The 22,087-nt window shown below is 35.3% G+C and overlaps 1 protein-coding gene across 1 annotated transcript in view; it reads right to left on the minus strand.

The window, feature by feature from the left end:
- Window positions 1-22,087, minus strand: part of WDFY3 (WD repeat and FYVE domain containing 3) — a 241,446-nt gene that overhangs the window by 196,263 nt on the left and 23,096 nt on the right. Inside the window, exon 2 of the mRNA XM_072942738.1 lies at window positions 16,219-16,312. The gene's annotated coding sequence lies outside the window, so the exon portion shown is untranslated. The remainder of the gene's footprint in view (window positions 1-16,218; window positions 16,313-22,087) is intronic.

Genomic DNA, 22,087 nt, shown 5'->3' on the forward strand with positions numbered 1-22,087 from the left:
GCTACTGTGGAAAACAGTATGGCAGTTCCTCAAAGTTAACCATAGAGTTAACTTTATGACTCAGCAATTCCACTCCTGTGGCATATATATATGTGTACATCCAGCAGAACTGAAAGCAGAGACTCTTACAGGTACTTGTACACCAATGTTCATAGCAGCAGTTTTCACAAGAGCAGAAGTTAGAAATAACTAGAGTGGCCATCAATTGATTAATGAATCAACAAAATGTGGTATATATACAAAGTGGAGTATTATTCAGCCATAAAAAGGAACAGAGTTCTGATACACGCTGCAACATGGAGCGAACCTTGAAAACATACTAAGTGAAATAAGTCAGATCGAAATATCTAGATTATGGACATTCTGTAGAGACAGAAATAGAGGTTACCAAGGGCCAGAAGAAAGGAGAATGGGAAATTATTGCCTAGTGGATAGAGTTTCTGTTTTGGGACAATAAAAAGTTCTAGAAATAGACAGTGGTTACACAACATTTGGAATATATATAATGTCATGAAATTATACACTTAAAATGGTTAAAATGGTAAATTTTAGGTAATGTACTTTACCACAATTTTAAAAAATTAAAGCATTTAAGATTGAATATTATTCCTGAAACACAGAATTTAATTAGACCTAAAGCCTCTCACAACAAAAATTTCAGATCAATAGAAGCTGATACAGTACTACCTTCAAGGTATATAGCCAACATTAAAATCAAACATCCAATTCCATTGGCATAACTGAAAAAAAAAAAAAAAGCTTGTAAACTAATCTAGATGAAGGGATTTTTGTTTTTATAGAAAGAACTTGGCATTAAAGACAAGCTCAACTCAGAAACACTGCAAGGAAATAAAAGGCAAGTTCATTGCAGGCATGAAGGTTTTAGTTGTCTATTTTTACTTTGTTTCTATTTCCACATATAGAACTCTCTCTTTAAACTTGTTTAAAAATGAGATTCCCAAGAAAAAATATATGCATTTAAACTTAATAATCAAAACTGTAGAACTTCTTGGTAGTAGAAACTTTAAGTGTGCAGACCTCAATTAACAGGAACTGGGAGAAAATGTCTTACATGCTTTTTGGCAAACAGCACAAAACCAGTTGCTCACTATGCTGTTTTCTAAAATCAATCAAGAATGCTGCTACTTTCAAAAACTAATAAAGAATCTCTGTTTAATAATAAACTCAATCTTGAAATCACATTTGATGTTCCCAATCCACAATAGTAGAGCCATGTCATATATTTAGGGGTAAGATATTAATCACAAGAATATGTTTTATCATCACGCTGGATAGCTATGAGAAAAGCATCTCTTTTGTGAACAAGCTCTAATTTTAGAAAAGGGGTGAACATTATGATAAAGTAAAGCAAAATAGACACAAAAATGACAAGTCAGGAATTGCAAAATACGTGAAAAAGGTAACATTTAGTCCATCCAGACAAGTGCACAGAAATGGGCACAGGAAAAAGTGACTATAGACATACGCAGCAACATTCCCCTGTGATCATACCAGTCCTCTCCATCCACTTCTTGCCAGCAAGCTTTCTGTCTTGACATGATCACTACCACTGCTATCTTCAGTGAGAAAAGGAAATCAAATGTGGACTTAACTTATGCAAATTATTTACACTCATTAGATGGAGAAGTCACTGATTTTCCTTCCTGCCTCTGTTAAAGTTATTTTCAAAAGAATACTGATATTCTCAGCATATAGCTATTGGCAAATGCCTGGCTGGCACCTACTTAGGGAGGAGGGAAAGCTACTAAAACTCTAATGTTCTACTTCAGGTAGATTTCAATGTATCAAGAATGCTGTTCCAAATAGAATACAGGCCTTAAAAACAAAACAAAACAAAGAAATCCCAGAGCTCTTGTGATCTCTAGTCATTCTTTCAAACTAATCACTGGACTCTTGATAAACTGAAATGAATACACTGAATTAATAAAACAATTTCCATGGAGGCCATCAAATGAAAGCAGTATAATTTCAGTTTAAAATAACTGCACTACAAAGAAAATCCTATTAAGCAAATTAGAATTTTTCAGTGTTTTCTGTGTTATGTTCAGATTCTGGCTAGCAAATGTGTGGAAGTTATGTTCTGAGATTCACTGATAAAAGATGTTTGCTGGTTCTATTCTAATAACATTGAACCATGGAAAACATACATACAACATACAATTACATATGTATACACTAAAGAGAGATTACTTTGACCTGACATAAAAGATGTAACTTTTAGTGTATTAGTCTACTGGACCTCTTTTGAGTTATTTCACTGATCCATGGCAACACTGTTAAGTCTCTGATCTATTATCTTTCTCACCTTTTTTCTAATCACTTCGTATTTGTGGAGTTGGTGAAGTTACAGAAGCCTGAAAGGGGTCATGGCTGGTGTCAAAATCGTTGAAAAGAGGTCAGAGAGCTTGGGAGGCCAGTTGGCCAAAGCCTACAAGTCTAGTCCAAAGTTTCCTCTTTACAAAGATGATTCACAGTAACTGAAAACCTATAAATCTAGGTCATTTGGCACAGTGGCTTTAAAAGCTACACTAAAGCTATATGATAGGTAATATAACTGTTAATCTTATGGATATTTGAAATTTTCTGCAATAAAAAGTTAAAAGTAAAATAAACAATTGGCATTTTCTATATATGAAATAGATTATTATGGTTCAGGCTTTAAAATGTAAAATTGTGGGTCAGTGAGAAATAGAGCAGAGAATTATCTCCATTTCTCTGGTATAGATGCTTACCTCATTCCTTCACTGCTAAATACGGCAAATTCATTTCAAATTCATTATGTCTTCTAACTATAACTCAAAATGCCAGGGCAAAAATAGAAATCATTAATAAAATTGACTACATAATAAACTTTTTAAAAATCTTTGAATGGTGAAATGATATCATAAGCAAAATCAAAAGACAAATGAAAACACTGGGAGAATATATTTCTAAATATATATTACAGATGAAGAGCTAATACTCCTAATATACAAAGATCTTAAAAACTGAAGGAAAAAAGACCAAAAATCATAGAGAAAAATGGAAGAAGACACATAATAGATAGGCTCACCTATGTATATTTGGCTCTTATAGATGGGAAAGATATAAACTCAACTCATAAGAAAAATGCATATTAAAACTACACTGCGATACTAATTCATTGCACTTTCGATTGGCAAAATTCCAAAAGCTTGACCATATACTCTCTTGAAAAGGCTGTGGAAACAGAGGCACTCTCATACATTGTTGGTGGGAAGGCAAAACAGTACAACCCCAGAGAAAGGGAATTTGGTAACATCGAGCAAAACTACATATCCATTTACCCTCTGACACAGTAAACTCACTTCCTAAATTAATCCTGAAGATATACCTCCAACAGCAGAAAAAAACATATGCACAAGCTTATTCACTGCAGCACTCTAAAACTGCAAAATATTACCTGGATAGCCAAACACAGAAGACAGGATGAGTAAACTGGTATACATACACACCGAAGAATGATGGTGATCTCATTGATACGGAATGAGAAATCAGTGTGAACTCATCTGGATTCAAACATATCCATGTTACAGGAGCATATGCCTACAAATGGGTATATGCATACATACATGTGTATGTATAAAGATACATATTATTTTCTAGCTTTGTCCCCTCACAGGACCCAGAAGTAAAAACACCAAGTAGCAATGTACCAACAGAGTCTCCAGGTCTTGGTTCTGACTATCATTTCGCATTCCCCACTAAAAGGACCAGGGCTCCTAGGAGAATTGACGGACTCTAAATCAAGAAGGAAGAGAAAAAAAACTGAAAAGAAGTACTGAAAATTAAATAAGTCTCAGCATAGTCTCCTTGTCCCACAAAAAGTTCTGTTTTAATTACCACATTGTCTTTTTACAAGTAACATTTGTCCTTTAAACTTTAATTTAAAAATCTTGAAGTTTCTACTGTATAGCACAGGGAACTATGTTCAGTATCCTGTAGTAAACTTTAATGAAAAAGAATATGAAAACAAACATATGTATGTATATGCATGACTGGGACATTGTGCTGTACACCAGAAACTGACACATTGTAACTGACTGTACTTTAGTAAATAAATAAATAAATAAATAAATAAATAATTCTTGACTCTGTGTTGGGGGGAGGGGGAAGAGAATGACAGAGAGGGACTATCAAAGATCAATTCAGTTTATAGATGGGTTCTTTTCTTGGATTCCTATAGGTCTAATCTAAGCATGTAAATACAAAGCTAATAGAACAGCAAGAACTTTTACATGCAAGAAAGCTGTTTAATTTACTCTCCTTACATACTGCTTAAAGAATTAAACGATAGCCAAACATGGAAGTGTTTGACCTATCTTATATTACACTGGGAAACATGCTTAGAGATCTTTGAGCTTACAAAGCTGTGTACCTCTTTAGATTTTGTAAATAATGGGGGAAGGGAAAATCACTTTAGTCTTTTGGTGAAAAGATAATCAGATTCTTAATGAAGTTCTTACCAATACATAGTGCTAATGATAGATTCTCTTGGTTGATTCCATCCACCATTTCCCAATTCATCAAAAATAAAAATTCCAATTGGATAACATATTAATAGTCCTTAACTCTCTAAGTTAGATATTGTTTCTTACTGTCAAACTGCAAAACTTTATAAAAGAACAAAGATAAACTGATCAAAGAATTTTTAAAATAAAACAAATTCCTGTAAGCTACATCAAAAACAAAAGCATCCAGGCTATAAATACTCACTTAGCCCTGCTGATTTTAGTTCACAGCCCTGAGAGATCAATAAATCATTTTACAATACACAAAAGCATAAGTAATTACAAAATGTTTTCACTTATTCTATTTCCTTAAGAAGCAGATTCCTTCAATGTTATTTTACAGCATTTGCAAAATATTTCTTAGGAAACTGTCACTGCAGAGATTTCTTCAATGCAAAATAAATGGGAATAACTAAATGCTATATTCATATTCTATTTCCTAGGCATTAGCTAGGTTTCCTGTACAGGACTTAATTCTGCACAAAGGGATTTCACATTTATATGACCATTTAACAGGATCCTCACAATAATCCTGTGGGAAGAAAACCAATGTATGTCAAGTACCCACCATATTTCAGGCTCCACATTCAGCACTGTACATAAACTATCTCTTTAGTTCTAATAATAATCATATGAAGTTGATATTATTAATCCTAAAGAGAACACAAAGAATAAGAGCAGCAGCCAAGGTCACATGCTAGTAACGAGATGAACCAGCATGCTTTAGCAACAGGTTTGCCTACTCCAAAGCCTCCGCTCTTTCCCTTACACCACACTGCTTCATCACCACAGAGGAGGAAACAGTCAGATGCTAAGGTGCTCAAGCAAGACACTTAGCTAGCACATGGTAAAACAAGATTTCAGCCTTAGATTTCTAACGCTGAAACTCTTCTCACTACAGTATGTAGGCACTCCCCACTTCAGTACCTACACAGTCGTTCTAATACATAAGGATATAGCCAGAGTATAGAATTATGGCTCCTTAATTTTCCCACGAAAATTTACAAGAAGCAGTACACAATATACTAATGACATCTCTACTTCCGTAGGAAACCTCAGAACATACAGAAGGTCTAAGGCACACAACCTTTGTAGCTTTTCCAATAGCAGTTAAGCTGATCTGGGCTCACTGCGTCTCCAGTCAGTGAAGAAAATTCAAAGATTTCTTCATCTGTTCAACTGCTCAACCCGAAATTGAACACCTAACCCTCTAGGTGCTGTGGACTGTGACTTCCCAATCCTCTCCTGTCTTTATCAAGTAACTACCTGACACCACCCCTCAGTGCCTAATGCAGTCCCTTTAACATCTTTCTTTTCCTGTTCTTTCCCCATTGCAGTTCAATTAACCTGAGAGAAACCTTTCTTTACTCTCATCTGTTAACCTCAACCCAAGTAATAACTACTTCCAGTCACTATTCAACTTACCTAGAAATTTTTTTTATATACCTCATGGAGCTTCCCGCTCCTGGACAGAAGTATTTCCCAGCTTCACTGGACAGATACAAGGAAGAAACACATGCAGGATTTGGATTTCAACAAAAAGATTGTTCTGAACGCTCCTCAAAAGGTCACTATCATTAAAAAAGAAAAGAAGGAAAAAAAACCCAGAAAAATGATGGGGAAATTAATCTTGTTTTTAAAATAATAAAAAGACATAAGAAATGTAATGTATAGACTTTAAACAGATTTGTTTGAAAAAAGCTATAAAAGAGATCTCGGAGACAACTGGAGCATTTGGATATGAACTAGACTTAACACGACAGTATGGAAGTTCTGTTATCTTCTAATATATGAAAATGATAACGGTGGTCATGGAGAAGAAGGTCCTTATTTCTAGGAGGTATGAGTTGAAGTATTTACAAGCGAAGTGTCATGATGGTTCAAATTACCTTCTAGCGGTTCAGCGATGTCACACCTCCTCCCTGAAATGTATATAAACACAATGAGACTGCATGTGGTGAAATACTGGTGACTGTTGACTCAGGATTATAGGGATGTGGATGTACGCTGTATTATTCATTAAGCTTTTCTGTATGTTTTGAATTTTCAAAACGCAAAGTCTGGTTTAAAAAAAGAGGGATGAAACTATTGGGCAGTCTCCACTTGTTTTTAGATTCCTAGTATTTTCGTTAGAGCAGAAATAAGAAACTTTCCACTCGTCTACAAAAGGCTAACTGCTAAATCGCAGAATGGGTTACTACTCTAGCCAGGTTGTGAAGAGGAAAAGATACACAAAACTGTAACTCCTTTTTCCTCTAAAAACAAATGTATTTTACATCGCCAATATTTTAAACATAAAACCTATAATTTTCTCATGTTATCAAGGATGAAAATTTGTGGTTTACTGCACAAATCTTTCCTTAACCCACGGAGTTTACAGTCTCCATCAGAACATCTTATATCAAGGTAAATTAATGGTAAAGGAGCAAAGTATAAATTTTTAAATAAAATCTGTGAATTATCTGCATATACCTTACGTAATCTTAAAGATCTTCTACTTTCTGTTAATTCTGTGATAGATACTTTTTAATTCTTACAGTCCAATTATTCTCAGAGACCCAGCTCTTTGGCAAGTAAGGCAGAAAGGAGTGTAATGAACCAAAAGATAATGTAAAAAGGATGGCTAACGCCACCACATTTTTTGCTGGAATACATGTCAAAGACTGTTTAAAATTTTTAAGGACCTATGCTTCTTCAAAATTCAGCTATAAGGCATGACTGAAAAATTCATTAATTTAATCAACAGGCAATTTTCCACTATTAAATTAGACTTAAAATTTCCCATTCCAGATTCGTAAACTGTGAGTTGTGGAAAATTAGTTTGCCGCAAAAATCTCCATACTCACAAAGGTAAGAAAAAGCAAAGAGCTAACTTAAATCAATAACCCTGAAATGTATCAAAACTTAAAATCTCAAAAATGTTTTCACGGATAATGGTTTGCTTCAGTCACTACACTAAAGATATTTATTTTCTTCCTACACACAAACCCTTCTTAGAGAATCTGCCCTTAGCCTACTCACTGAAAAGGCAACACCATTGTGAACACATAACTGGGTCCTTCCAACAAAGGCCGACTGAAGAGTTCTGAACACACTTTACAACATGAGACAAATGGATTCTCTCTCCAGCTAGTTAGAATCTAGAATAATAAGATGGTTAGCTATCGGGGCTGACAGCTAGCTGAACCTAACGCTCACAACTGACCACTGCATACTGTTTCAGAAAGCAGAGAAAACTATTTGGCAGAGAGAAGCAAAAACAAGAGTACAAGCAACTCCAGAAAAAGAAATGGAGAATGGAGATCTACAAACATTCAGTGTCCTGGAAGCCTGACTGTACTTCCTGTAGTGGAGTTCTAAAGCATTTGGTATCAAAATAATTTTCTGGAAAAAAAAAAGGTAAATATGAACATCTATGCAGGTACACAACTTCCAAAGGAAATAAATGAGTTAAATCAGCATACTAAATATCAAAAATATGGTTAGGACACAGCAAAGCCTAGGATTCAATTACTTAACAAATCAATATATTCTTCCCCAAAATAGAATATTAACTTATATACGGTCACTTGAGAAGACAGAACAAATCACTCTGCTCCAAACACTTTTTTATTAGTATGTATTTTCTTACTTTTCTCAGCAATGGAATAAAATATTTGAGGCCTATGTTTGATATAATGAATGTTCACAGACTATTGTCTTCAAACATAAAATCAAATACAGTAAGAATGCTTCACAGTCCTTTAGGGAAAAGATATGAGTGGTGTCCTTCATGCACAAGAGAGGCAGGATAGCAGAGCAGGTAAATGCCTGCGCCCTGGAGGCAGACTCCTAGGTTTGAATCCTGGCTCTGCCATTGCCTAATCCTGTGACCGTGGGCAAGTTACTTCTTGTGCCAGTTTCTAACAACATAAAATTAGTATAATAATAGAAATAATCTCATAAGATTGTTATGAAGAATAAATGATGTAGTACATGCAAAAACTTAAGAGACAAAGTTCACTGTTATTGGTATTATTTATTTTTATTATCATTATTATTCAGGGGAAGGGGATGGGTGCAATATAGCTGTGACATTCTTAGCAGGCATAAGAAATGAAAAAAATTTAAATGTATGATTCAAAATACAAGAGATAAAGACAAGACCATATTTTGTTTTAAAAACCATAATCCTTTTAGTGGGGCCTCGGCAACAATAAACTAAGAGCTATTCTTTCATGAGGACAGCTTGCTTGCTGTTAATATTTTGTAAAAGTTTCCTTCAGCAACTTCTGACCGCAAAAGGAAGCTCATTCCTGAACGCCCACTTAGGCATAGCAGGATCATCTACAGATGTTTGACGAATATAAAAATCCTTAAAAAATTTTTAAGTAATAAAAGATTTTTTAAAATACACCAAATGTTAACTCTGGTCTCATAAAGTTTGAATTTTGACTGGTTCAGAGTAACTACAAAAATTCATTCCTATGTGTTTTTTGGACTAGACAATTTATAACAGTTAAGAAAGAGCTAGAGATACTGTAAGGGGAAAAACAGTTCTTGCATCATGAACACATGATACATGATCTGCTTCCTACAAAATATGCAGTAAGACCAAATATAAAAGAATCAACTGCAAGGTCAAAAATTATGTGGAAAGACACAAGGAAGGGAAGGGAGGAGGGTGGGGGAGGGAGGGCAGATTATTACAAATAATTTCAGCTATCTGGAAGGGGAAAGAACCAAAATATTCTAGTCTTTTCTTTATTTAAAAACCCAAAATGATTAGGTAAAAAATTAAAAAGTAAAAAATAAAATGAAAAAGACATGAACTTCCTTCCCTATACATTTTGAAATCAGATAATTCTTTAACTCACATGCTACTTCAGCCTACAGACATCATAACAATCCTTCATTAAGGTAAGAAATCTTGAATCTGTGCTTTCAAAATATGATCCTACGTTAGGCTTTTTAAAGTCCCTCCCCCACTACACACAAAGAAGATAACAGAACAGCCCAAGAGCCTGTATTTCAGACGCCCCCTGCCCCATTCGCTTTCCTCCTGTATCATTTTTGTCCTGCAACACTTTTAATTCACAAACTCTTAAGGAGAGCAGCACCCTTCTCCATTTTCATTTATATAAAGCACAAAAAAATATGCTCAGGCAAAGGTAAAGCTGATGTCTGACCAAATTAGGAGTAAATGTACCTAAGCAGGAGACTTCCTCCTAAACTCCCTATTTCCCCCAACGTAAGCGTAGATCCTTTTTCTAAACAGAGGAGTTAAGCTTTCTCAGGATGCTACTAAGCGGCCAGTCATCTCACAACCAGATCAATACACTCAAAGATGCCTTTCAGTAGCGGTCTTAATAAAACTGAGACTCGACAGGCATTCCCACCACAGGGAACACAAGACCAGTGTGACAAGTCCTTTATAAGACTAGGGAGAGAACTCCCACTCCCTTCCCCCAGGTCACAACAAAGCAAAAATCAGAACAGAGCGGCTAGTGGCTACAGTTTAAAAAGAAAATGAAAATTTGACATCCTAGTGGTCCCAATTTAAAAATATATATATAAAAAAAAAATATATATATATATATATATATATTTAGTGACTACAAAATCTCTCCTCAATCTACAGCAAAAACAGCAGACTTACCTCCTCCATTCCCTTCTTCTCCCCCTTTCTTAGTCAATAACTTTCGTGATGGCTCTAAACTCATCACTTTTTTTTTTAATTGCAGTATAGTCAGTTTACAGTGTTGTGTGAATTTCTGGTGTATATATATATTTCTGGTGCACACCACAATGCTTCAGTCATACATGGATATACATGTATTAGTTTTCATATTCTTTTTCACGGTAAACTACCACCATCATTCAAAAGTCCACAAATGACAAATGCTGGAGAGGCTGTGGGGAAAAGGGAACCCTCCTACATTGTTGCTGGGAATGCAGTTTGGGGCAGCCACTGTGGAAAACAGTATGGAGATTCCTCAAAAGAGTAAAAATAAACTTAACTTTTATGTAACCTCTATTCTACTTTTTGAAAAAAGTCTGTAAGCTAGTAAAATGTGTAATCAACTGAATAGTAAGTGTTACATATTATCATTAGAAGAACATCATTTTGCTTATATGCTAACCTTCAAAAACAGAAGTAAAAATGACAAAAAGCTGATGCTTATAACAAGAAATGGCAGCTAACATGAATTTGGCTTTTACTATGTGCCAGGCAAAGTGCTAAGCACTTTACAAGCATTATCTCATTTAACCCTTATGAATGTCCATTAAATATTATTAATAAACCCATCTTAAAGGTGAGGAAATAAGAGAATTTAAGAAATTAGTACTAAGGCAAATATCTGTAAGTGATAACATCATCATTTGAACCAGGGAATATGTCTAAATTTGGGACCTTAATCTTCATACATGTTACACAGCAGTTTTTCACTCTTATATCTGCTTTTTATATTTATACAATTTGTTATCATACTGTCAATAAATACTGATGCATCATTTGACCTCAAAACAAGAGCCGAATAAGAGATATTCAGGGTCAAAATCAACTCGATGATACAGTCTTAGAAATCACAAGCTCTAGTCAATAAAAAAAAATTTTAAGGGGAAAAAAAGAAAAAAGTGTCACAACACAGGATGAAATGTGATTAAAATGATTCACATTTCTAAGTCTCAAACTTTAAGAATCATCTCTTGAAATAAATAAAAACTGACAAATTTTTACATCCCAATACTCTAATTAGTAATGTTACTTAACTTTTCAATTGTTTTTTTCTGATTATAAAAACTTGTTAAATTTTATAACTTAAGCTACACATTAAGCATATTTGCACTTTTTATACTGCATTGAGTTCCCTTCCCTGAACTTTTTATTTTTAAACTCTCTCAATGTTTCCAGAAAGAAAACATTCTATAGACTTTCATTTGTGGGTAATAGTTTTCTAAATCATAAAACATACAACATTATTTTCCTCATAGAGTCTAAAGCCCAAAATCTAGCCATAAATCTATTCCCAGAAGTTTTTATAATAAAAAGAAGTCAAATTATAAACAAAACTTCTAGTTCAATATACTGGTAATGAAGAATCTTCAGAGCTTAAGTCACCATAATGAATGCAACAGACCTTTTTTCCTAAGAAAAAACATTACCATTTGTTCAAATATAAGAATGCATTCCCCAGTCCACTCTTTGTGTATAAAAAGAAAGTTCTCAATTGAAAATTTTGTATGATTTCTATTGAACTACTTCTTGCTAACAAGCAAAAAGAGAGATCATAGAAAAATCCTATTGAATTCATGTTCATTTGATTTCTGTACAGTATGAAATGACTTTAACTTCCAAACTTGGTGAAATTTAAAAAAATAAGTCTCATCATTTCTAATAATAACTAAAAATTTATAATCTATATTTATAGTAATTCACAAGTAATTATAATTAAGCAACTCCTTATAAAATTCAGTCATGTAATCAGATGCTTTAGAAGTATATGCTCAATCTACTCTGATGGACTTATATAAGACAGTCTTTTCTCAATGAATATGAGGTTTTCTTAGACTAAATTTACTATGTTAATTACTCTATGTGCTAAACACACACACACACACACACACGCACGCAATGCACACACACACCCCTACCTTAGATTAACTCATACAGATAATGCCAACTAGGTCAAATCTCACTTCCAGAAACACAACTACACTGCTTTCCAAAACAAAGATTACAAAAATGAACCCATAATAATACTTTCCAAGTATTTCTCCATCAATATAAATATTGACAACTGCTGGCTGATGAATGATGCAGTACACGTGATTCTGCCAGTACATTCTGTAAAAGTAACTAATCGGGCATTTCCCTTAGCCACCTGGTGTATTAAACATCCTCACAAATGTCTGATAATTTCTCTCACTTGATAACTTAGCTGTAGAAAGTGACCACAGAAAAGCTGATAAAATTAAAATTAATCTTCATAATCTACGACCTCTTACTCATAAATATTATAGGAAAATGAGGGTAGGCCTTTGGATACTTTATGTGAAATAGCAGGTTAACAACTCAGCAAAGTGAAGTCAAGTAGCACTTGAAGAATTCTACACAGGACCAAAAAAGATAACAAATTTGATAAAAGGAAACAAAATTAACTCCTCTTTGCTTTAAAAAAAAAAGGGAAATAATAAAAGTTACATTTCTCCTTTTTTTTTTTTAAGGGTCGGGGAGTACTTTTTGATTACACAGCTATATAGCACAAGAGTGATAAACTTCTGCTTAGAGTTTAACGCTGAAGTTTCTGAATAAACATTAAAAATTTATGCATTTTTCCCACTTAGCATTATCTTCTTTTTTTCATCATTCTCATTTACTACTGTAGGGAGCTTCAATGATGGCTTCCTATAACCCACACCTCCAGGGATACACATCTGTGTGTAATCCTCTCTCCTTGAGTGTGGACCGGACCTAGTGACTCACTCCTAGTGAACGGCACAGGGAAAAAGTGATGGGTTGCCACTTCCAAGATTATGTTACAAAAACAAAAGGCTCACTTGGCAAGAACTAAAGTAGGCTGCTGGTAAACAGCCAACATGAGGAACTGGGGCCTTCAGCCCAACAACCAATGAGGAACTGAATGCTGCCAACATCCATGGGAGTGGACTAGCGGCAGAGACTCCCCTCGGCCCTTCAGATAAGACCTCAGCCCTGGTGGACAGGTCGAATGCAGCTCTGTAAGAGACCCTGAGCCAGAGGCCCCAGCTAAACTGCACTCAGATTCTTGATTACAAAAACTGTGAGAGAACATTTGTTATTTTAAGTCGCTAACTTTGAGGGTAATTTGTTATGTAGTGCTATGGGTTGAACTGTATCCACACCAAAATTCGTATGTTGAGGTCTAACCCCCAGCACCTCAGAATGTGACTTTACTCAGAGACAGGATCTTTCCAGAGGTGATTAAGTTAAAGTGAGGCGGACCCTAATCCAATGTGACTGGTGTCCTTATAAAAACGAGAAATCTGAACAGAGAGTCAGGCAAACAAAGGGAAGACAACATGAAGAGACATGAAGAAAAGATAGCTATCTACAGATAAAGGAAAGCAGCCTGGAGCAGATCTTTCCCTCAGGGGTCCCAAAAGCAACCAATCCTGCTGACATCTTGATTTCAGACTTCTAGCCTGCAGAAGATGAGACGAGAAATTTCTGTTGTTTAAGCCACTCAGTTTGTGGTAATTTGTTATGGCAACCTTAACAAATTAATATATGCAGCAACGGAGAACTAGTACACACACTTAATTCAAAATAACTTTTACTGGCAGTACTAAAATTAGTCTCAATGCAGGACTCAAGTAGACGGCCAGATTGTCTAAGTTTTTATTCTGAAAAAAGACATAAGTTGATATCAGAAGCTCAGACTACGGATTTCTCTTTTTAAAGTCAGCTGGGTCTCCTGCGATCGTATAATCTAGTCAGCCCATTTCAAAACCTGATGCTGCCATTACTGATATGCCAGGAACTGTTTTGAACACTTAACGTATATTAATTCCTCCCAAGAACCCTCTGAAGTACCACTATCATCAACTCCATTTTTAAGATGAAGGAACTGATGTCCAGGAGTTAAGGTCATATATCTGGTAAACAGCCAGCACTTAGTAAACTGCAGTACACAGAGAATAAATGATTTACTCAAAATCATAGCTAATAGTTGAGCTGGGACCAAACCCAATGGTCCTTTCTTCTACCTTCCAATCTTTTTTCAAAAAGTTAAACAGAAAGACTTTTCTTTTACTTGCTATATTCAATCTTTGTAACACTGCTACCTTAGAACTATGTATTTGACTATCTTTCTGCGTTCTTCCTCTAACCACACAAATGGTTACTCAGTTTCTTCTACTCCCTGAACCCTAAAACTCTGCCTTTCAATTCCTAATGCTTTTCTGGCATCTAATTTAATCATTGTTATACAATGGAACACAAGATTTCACTCCTGCACAGTTTTGGAATACACCTTTAGCTTAATATTTGACCCAATTAAAATACAAATACACCCGGAAGGAGTAATACTATGTTATTCATCTCTGCATTTTAGTAGAAACAAGTTGAATCCTTTTCAGAGAACAGGCTTTGAAACAAAGATGGCAAGACAGTCACTGCAGAGCTTTAAAAGGATCCTGCCCTAAGCCACATGTTCAGGGGAATCTGAATGAAGAATCAGTCTGTTCTGGAATATTTGGGATTAGGTACTTAAGAGTTAGCCTTTCTTTGGGCGTCTAAATTATAAGATACAAAGCATGGGTGGTGGTGGTGGCGACCATGTTTCCCAAGACAAAGAAGAATGGAAAAGCAAAGAAAGTCAGTTCCCAAAGAGAGTGAGACAGATGCACGGGAGAGGCAGGCCGCCGAGAGCCTGAGAGGAACCTGACTGCATTGGTTTCTGGCTTCTCCTTGAACAATGCAGCTGTATTTGTCCTTGGATCCTCTGGTATGCCCTGGGATACACCCAAAAGTCTGATAACTTCCCCTTTCTGATGAAGCTAATCTGAACTGAATCACTTGCAATCAACAGAGAATTAACGTGGCCAAAAAGGTGCCCTCTCGAAAGCTGAAGAACATTATCAAAGGACTATAACCTCATGTGAAAAATGAGAACAGACAGACCACTCCGTGTGGTACCATGCAATTTGAAAAAGACTGTATCTTCTATCTTCCATGTGGGATTTTTTTTTAGTTATTTTAGTTAAAGATATCCCATCATCTATACACTTGCTGGTGAGTGTGTCAATTATTACAACCAGTTTGGAAATATCTAGAAAGGTTGAAGATGCAGACTTCACATAACCCAGCAATTTTACTACTAGGTGGCTTCTATGGACTGAACTGTACCCCCCCCCCCAAATTTGTATGTTGTAAAGTCTTAACCTCCACTGTGATGATATTTGGAGATAGCCCTTAGAAGGTAATTAAGGTTAATTAAAGGAGATCATAAGGGTGAGGCCATAAACTGATATGGTAAGAAGAGGTAGAGATTTCTCTCTCTCTCTCCCCCCTCCTCTCTGCCTTGTGAGGACATAGCGAGAAAGTGACCATCTACAGGCCAGGAAGAGAGCTTGCACCAGAATCCAACCATGCAGACACCCTGATCTTGGACTTCTAGCCTCTAGAACTGTGAGAAAATAAATTTCTGTTGTTTAAAAAGTAATAATAAACTTTTCAGAAACAATAGAGCAAAGTAAAATACTAAAACTAGGGCAACAAGGTAGCAGTAACACTCTCAAGTGCCTCATCATTCAAATTAGTCACTCAAAGTAACTACAATATAATAAAGAGTTCCAAAGCCTGTGCTAACAACTAGATTTTTCCAGGAAAAAGGGAAATGATGCTTTAAAAACATGACTGTATTCTATGTAGATATCTACAATAAAAATATAATGCTTTAAAGCCAGAAGTGAAACTAAGCATAATTTATTCTAATATATCATTGTTTTTTATGGAAAAATGAAAGCCATGCAGGAGAGAAGGCTTACCTGGGTTTACCTAGCCATCAGCGGTAAAGAAGGATTAAAACCCAGCCCTTCTAAGTCACAGTCCAGTGGTCTTGCTACAATGCAACAATTCAGCAACGACTATCATGATTCTGTTCCTGGCTTCTTGTTCAACAGACAAAACAAACCTAAAACTCACCTGATTCTGTGTTCTGGGCTGGCATGAACCTGCGTAGGAACAACAGGAGTGGCAGGCACTTTCTTCCTGAAGCAGATGTAGAGAAGTATTATATCTGTGATGAAAGAAAAAGAAAATCCAGTTTATTTTCAGAATATGTTTTGGAGACATGAACTTTTCGTTTCCTACTGATTGAGTCTCTATCTCCTTATTTCTTGCCAATGGTTTAATAGTGGAATACACAACAACACTTTATTTAAGATAAATAAAATTTGCTATTCAAAAATCTAAAGAAGAATATAGAATCATTTAAAGCTGGTCTTTGTAGAAAAAGGTTCAGCTTCTCCATTTCACCAGTGAGGAAACCGAGACCTGGAAAGTCCAAAAATCATTGATGGCTGTTCAGTGGCAGAGCCAGGTTCAGAACCTGACTCTTCCCACTTTAGTCCAGTATTCATTTGTACATCACATATCACACTGTCTCTTTTTGGACAATAAAATAAGAGGGGGAAAAATCATTTCTCCTATTTCCCTAGGAATAATTGTCAAGCATGAGGATAAATGTGGAATATAGCTGAACTGATATGTTCTAAACTAAAATAAAAAAACATTGCTTCCTCACTCAATGGTTCTAATCTAACCTCAAGTTATTCAGCATGCCTCATACAGGATATCTAAATGCTTCTTTTATTTATCATTCAATATTTCAATATAAAAACACCAGTATATGAATCATGAGGTCTAACTGCTCTCAACAAGTTCTATGATCTTAATCAATTACTTCTTTGGTTCCAAAGCTCCTTTATTAAAAAATGAGGAGACTAATTCCCACAGGCCTTCTCACTCTAAAAAGTTATGCCTCAGAATAGCTTCGTCTTTTAACAACGCTGTGCTTTTCTGATCAACTGTTTTTATCATGTATTTGTTCATCTCTTTGGTCATATTAGTACAAGAGTTCAAACATCAGTAAGACTCCCCTTAAATATACAGTTAATTATCGTTCAAAACCCTATGCAATAATAACCTAGTTTTGCTGTTTGTCTCACTTCTTATTTTATAGGAACCCAGCAAGAAGTGAAGAAAAAGTATTTTTAAAAGTCTACTTCTCAGGTGATTTCTATGAAAAATCCTGAATAGTTTTCCCAAATCATTCATTCAGTTATTCATCCGAGTTGTTACTGAGTGGCTTGTCAGATGGCTGACACAGGCTTAATTAGAAAGAAGACTTTAAAGCAAGATTCCTTTAGTGAAATACTGAGTGATGTTAGGGATTGAAGTGGCAGCGAGAGAGTAGGCAGCAGTGATGGCATGTCTCCTGAATTGTAACATCAGAATATGCCTTCATTATTTCTTAATATACTATTACCCACTTACATAGAACACATTATTTGTAACATGTTTTAAATTCAAAGCAAAATAACAGAATGAACATCAAAGTACCTGTCCCCCAACTCAAGAACCTAAATGTAAGTTACTGGTAATGGTTTACTGCTTTGCTCCTCCCTGTTCTAGGCCCCATCTCTCCCATCCTTTCAGTCTCCTGCACTTACTGTTCTATTTGTGTTTATCATTCCTTTGCTTTTTAGAAAGTACACCACATATGTACATACCCCTCAGCAACACTTTCATTTTGTTTCTGAATTCTGTGAAAATGGTATTAAGCAGCTCTTCTAGTGTTTCATTTTTTCATTCAATATTATGTTTCCAAGGTATAGACATATTGTTGCATGTAGCTGTAGTTCATTTCACTACAAAATTATTCTACATGATGGAAATATACCATAAATGAATTATCCATTCTCTTTACAATAGCATCTTATTTTCTCTACAGCTTTTGTTTTGTTTTGTTTTGCTATTATGAGCATGTTATGAAAGCTCTCATACACATCTATTCCACATGTGTCAAAGTTTTTCTTAAGTATTTGTCTAAGAGTTGAGGAATATATGTATTTCAATTTTTCATGAGGTTGCCAATTTTTATTTTTTCCAAAGTGTGTTTAGCAATGTATAATCTCACCAGCCCCAGGTAGTTCATGCTGACCCACATCCTCTCCAACATTCAATAATGTCAACTTCTTAAGCTGGGGGTATAAAACCATACAATTGTGCTCTTAAATTACATTTTCCTGTTGATTAATGATACTGAGCATTTCTTTATGTTTATTGGGTAACTCATGTTTCCTCTTTTATGAAATGCCTATTTATTTTTATTGCCACCTTCCTCCTCAGTTTTTTGCCCTTCAATATTTCATAGAAATTGTATATTGTATTTTGGACGCTGATTATTTGGCTTTACCTTTTTTGAATTACCAGGTGCAGGTCAGTGCTGAGATAAAGAAGCAGAAATACCAGGAGGCCAGACAGAACTATAAACAGCGTGCTCGAGTACTGATGCTTTTCTAACCTGTTTTAGTAATTAATGCCATCTACCGATGTCTAAAAGTGTCAGTAATCTAAAATGGCATATAATTGATCCTGTTTTATAATCTTTTAATGTAAATTCAGCCAAGGACACATGCTTTGATATGATTTCAGTGCATTCCAATTACAATATGCAGCATAATATAATTTTAGGTATTTAATACAAATCATGATTTAAATCATATTTTTTTCATATTCTTTTCCATTATGGCCTATTACAGGATATTGAATATAGTTCCCTGTGCTATACAGTAGGACCTGTTGTTTATCTATTTTATATATAGTAGTTTGTATCTGCTAGTCCCAAACTCCTAATTTATCCCTCCTCCCCTCTTTTCCCCTTTGGTAACCGTAAGTTTGTTTTCTATGTCTGTGAGTCTGTCTGTGTTTTACAAATAAGTTCATTTGTATAATATTTTATATTCCACACATAAATGATATCATATGGTATTTGTCTTTGTCTGACTTACTTTACTTAGTAAGATAATCTCTAGGTCTATCCATGTTGCTGCAAATGGCATTATTTCATTTTTAATGGCTGAGTAGTATTCCATTGTGTGTGTGTGTGTGTGTGTGTGTGTGTGTGTGTGTGTGTATACATATATATACTATTTCTTCTTTATCCATTCATCTGTTGATGGACATTTAAGTTGCTTTTGTAATCAGTGCTGCTATGCACACTGGGGTGCATATATCTTCTGAATTAGTTTCCTCTGGAGATATATGCCCAGGAGTGGGATTGTTGGAGCATAGGGTAAGTCTATTTTTAGTTTTTTAAGGAATCTCCATACGGTTTTCCATAGTGGCTGCACTAATTTACATTCTCACCAACAGTGTAGGATTCCTTTTCTCCACACCCTCTCCAACATTCATTATTTGTAGACTTTTTCAATAATGGCCTTTCTGACTAGTGTGAGGTGGTACCTCATTGTGGTTTTGATTTGTATTTCTTTAATAAATAGCTATGTGGAACATCTTTTCATGTGCTAATTGGTCATCTGTATGTCTTCTTTGGAGAAATGTCAATTTAGATTTTCTGCCTATTTTTAGACTGGATGGTTTAGTTTTTTTGTTATTGAGTTGTATAGGCTGTTTGTATATTTTGGAAATTAAGACTGTGTTGGTCACATTGGTTGCAAATATTTTCCCCCCTTCTGTAGGCTGCTTTTTTGTTTTATGGTTTCCTTTGCTGTGCAAAAGTTTATAAGTTTGATTAGGTCCCATTTGTTTATTTTTGCTTTTATTTCTGTTGCCTTGGGAGACTGACCTAAGAAAACATCGCTACGATTTATGTCAGACAATGTTTTGCCTATATTCCCTTCTAGGAGATTTATGGTGTCCTGTCTTATGTTTAAGGTTTTAAGTCATTTTGAGTTTATTTTTGTGTATAGTGTGACAGAGTGTTCTACTCTGATTTATATGCATCTGTCCAGCTTTCCTAACACCACTTGCCCAAAAGACTGTCTTTTTTCCACTATATTCTTGCCTCCGTTGTCGAAGATTAATTGAGTGTAGGAATGTGGGTTTATTTCTGGACTCTATTCCATTTCATTGATCCAGACAGATGTCTGTTTTAGTGCCAATATCATGCTTTTTAATGGCTGGAGCTCTGTAGTATTGTCTGAAGTCTGGGAGGGTTATGCCTCCAGCTTTCTTCTTTTTCCTCAGGATTGCTTTGTCAATTCTGGGTCTTTTATGGTTCCATATATATTTTGTGATTATTTGTTCTAGTTCTGTGAAAAATGTCATGGGTGATTTGGCAGGGATCACATTAAATCTATAGATTGCTTTGGGTAGTATGGTCATTTCAACAATATTAATTCTTCCAATTCAAGAGCATGGGATATCTTTCCATTTCTTTGAATCATCTTCAAGTATCAATGTTTTATAGTTCTCAGCATATAAGTCTTTAACCTCCTTGGTCAGGTTTATTCTTGTTAGTTTTTTTTTTTTTTTTTGATGTATTAAATCACATTTTAGAGTTCTCATTTTTGAACCTGACATTTTGTGTGATTTTATTTCACGCTTTGGTTGCCTCCAATTTAGAATAAGTTAGTTATACTGTCAAAGGGCTGAATTTGAATGTATATGCACAAAGGTATAAAAACTGAATTTCAAAATTAAACTACATGAGTCAGAATAACAGAGACCTGGATTCCAGACTTGGCTAGACAATCAGCTGTACTTCCTAGCTATGACTTTAAGTTGGTTTTCTTATATATAATGTGAAAATTGTACTAATAAATTCTAAGGGCCTTTGAATCATACTCTTCAGTTTGAAGATTAATGAGAAAAAAATTATTTCCAGTTATAGCCCCAAAAGGGTTTAAGAAATCTCTTCCCAAGTGTTAAATAAACTGGACAGAGTAACAAAAAGCTAAATATTCAAAAAAGAAATTTTAACAAGCAGGGCTATAGCCCTCCTATGGCTTCTCAGGACTCCTGGCAGATCACCTGATGAACAGCATCACATAGGAAAAAACCAAAAGCTACATAAAATCTGAATCAGTCTACACTGCTGGCCTTGATTTCTATATAAGCAATCAGAAGTGAACTTGCAGAACCATATTTACCCACTTACCTGAATCTGTACCTTCTACTGTGTTTGAACTTTCTGAAACCGTATCAAAGTCTAACTTCCCTACTTCAATACTAGATGTTATGCCCTTACTAGTCAAAGACACTGCTCTAGTAAGCCCCTCTTCTCTTTCCTACATCACTAACTTCCTAATTTTGTCCTCCCAATAAAGCAAAATCATTGGTGTACATATGTATTTCCAATCATTAGAAAACAAACAGTAAACCTTTTGACCCCTACATATTCCTCTAGGTTATGGCCAGCTTCTTTGATTCCCTTTTCAGTGAAAGGTCAGAAAAGTTGTCCTTACTCTCTGCCTTCAAGCATTCTCCAATTCAAATTGAACATATTCCAATTAGACTTTTGCTCCCCAACACACTCCTGAAACTCTAAAGTCACCAATCACTCACACACACATTGTAAAATCGAAAAGCCAATCAGATCTCATCTTTCTTGACCCATCTGCAACAATCGGTGTGATCAAGCCCTGATACACTTGCTTTACCTGGCTTCCAGAACAAAGATTCTCCTGGTTTCATTCTATCTCAGGGGCCACTCCTCAGCTTCCTTTGCTAATTTCCCCCTTTTCTCCATTGATCACTAAGGTTCAAGTTATCCTCTTTCTAACCCATCAGCAAACACCACTGGCTCCAACTACTAAATCTATGTAGACTCTGACACTTCTCAAGACTCTGTACAGTAGAAACTATCATTTCTCATTTGGATTTTTTCCATAGATTAGTAAAAGGACTCCTAACTTCTAGGCTCTCCCTATTTCAGTCCTTTCTCATCAAAGCAATCAGAGGGATCCTGATAATGTTACGTATATCATATAATGTAACATCTGCACCCAAAATCTCCCAGTGGCTTCTCATATCAGAATAAATGCCA

The sequence above is a fragment of the Vicugna pacos genome, chromosome 2 (genome assembly GCF_048564905.1).
Source record: "Vicugna pacos chromosome 2, VicPac4, whole genome shotgun sequence".
Classification (NCBI taxonomy): Eukaryota; Metazoa; Chordata; class Mammalia; order Artiodactyla; family Camelidae; genus Vicugna; species Vicugna pacos.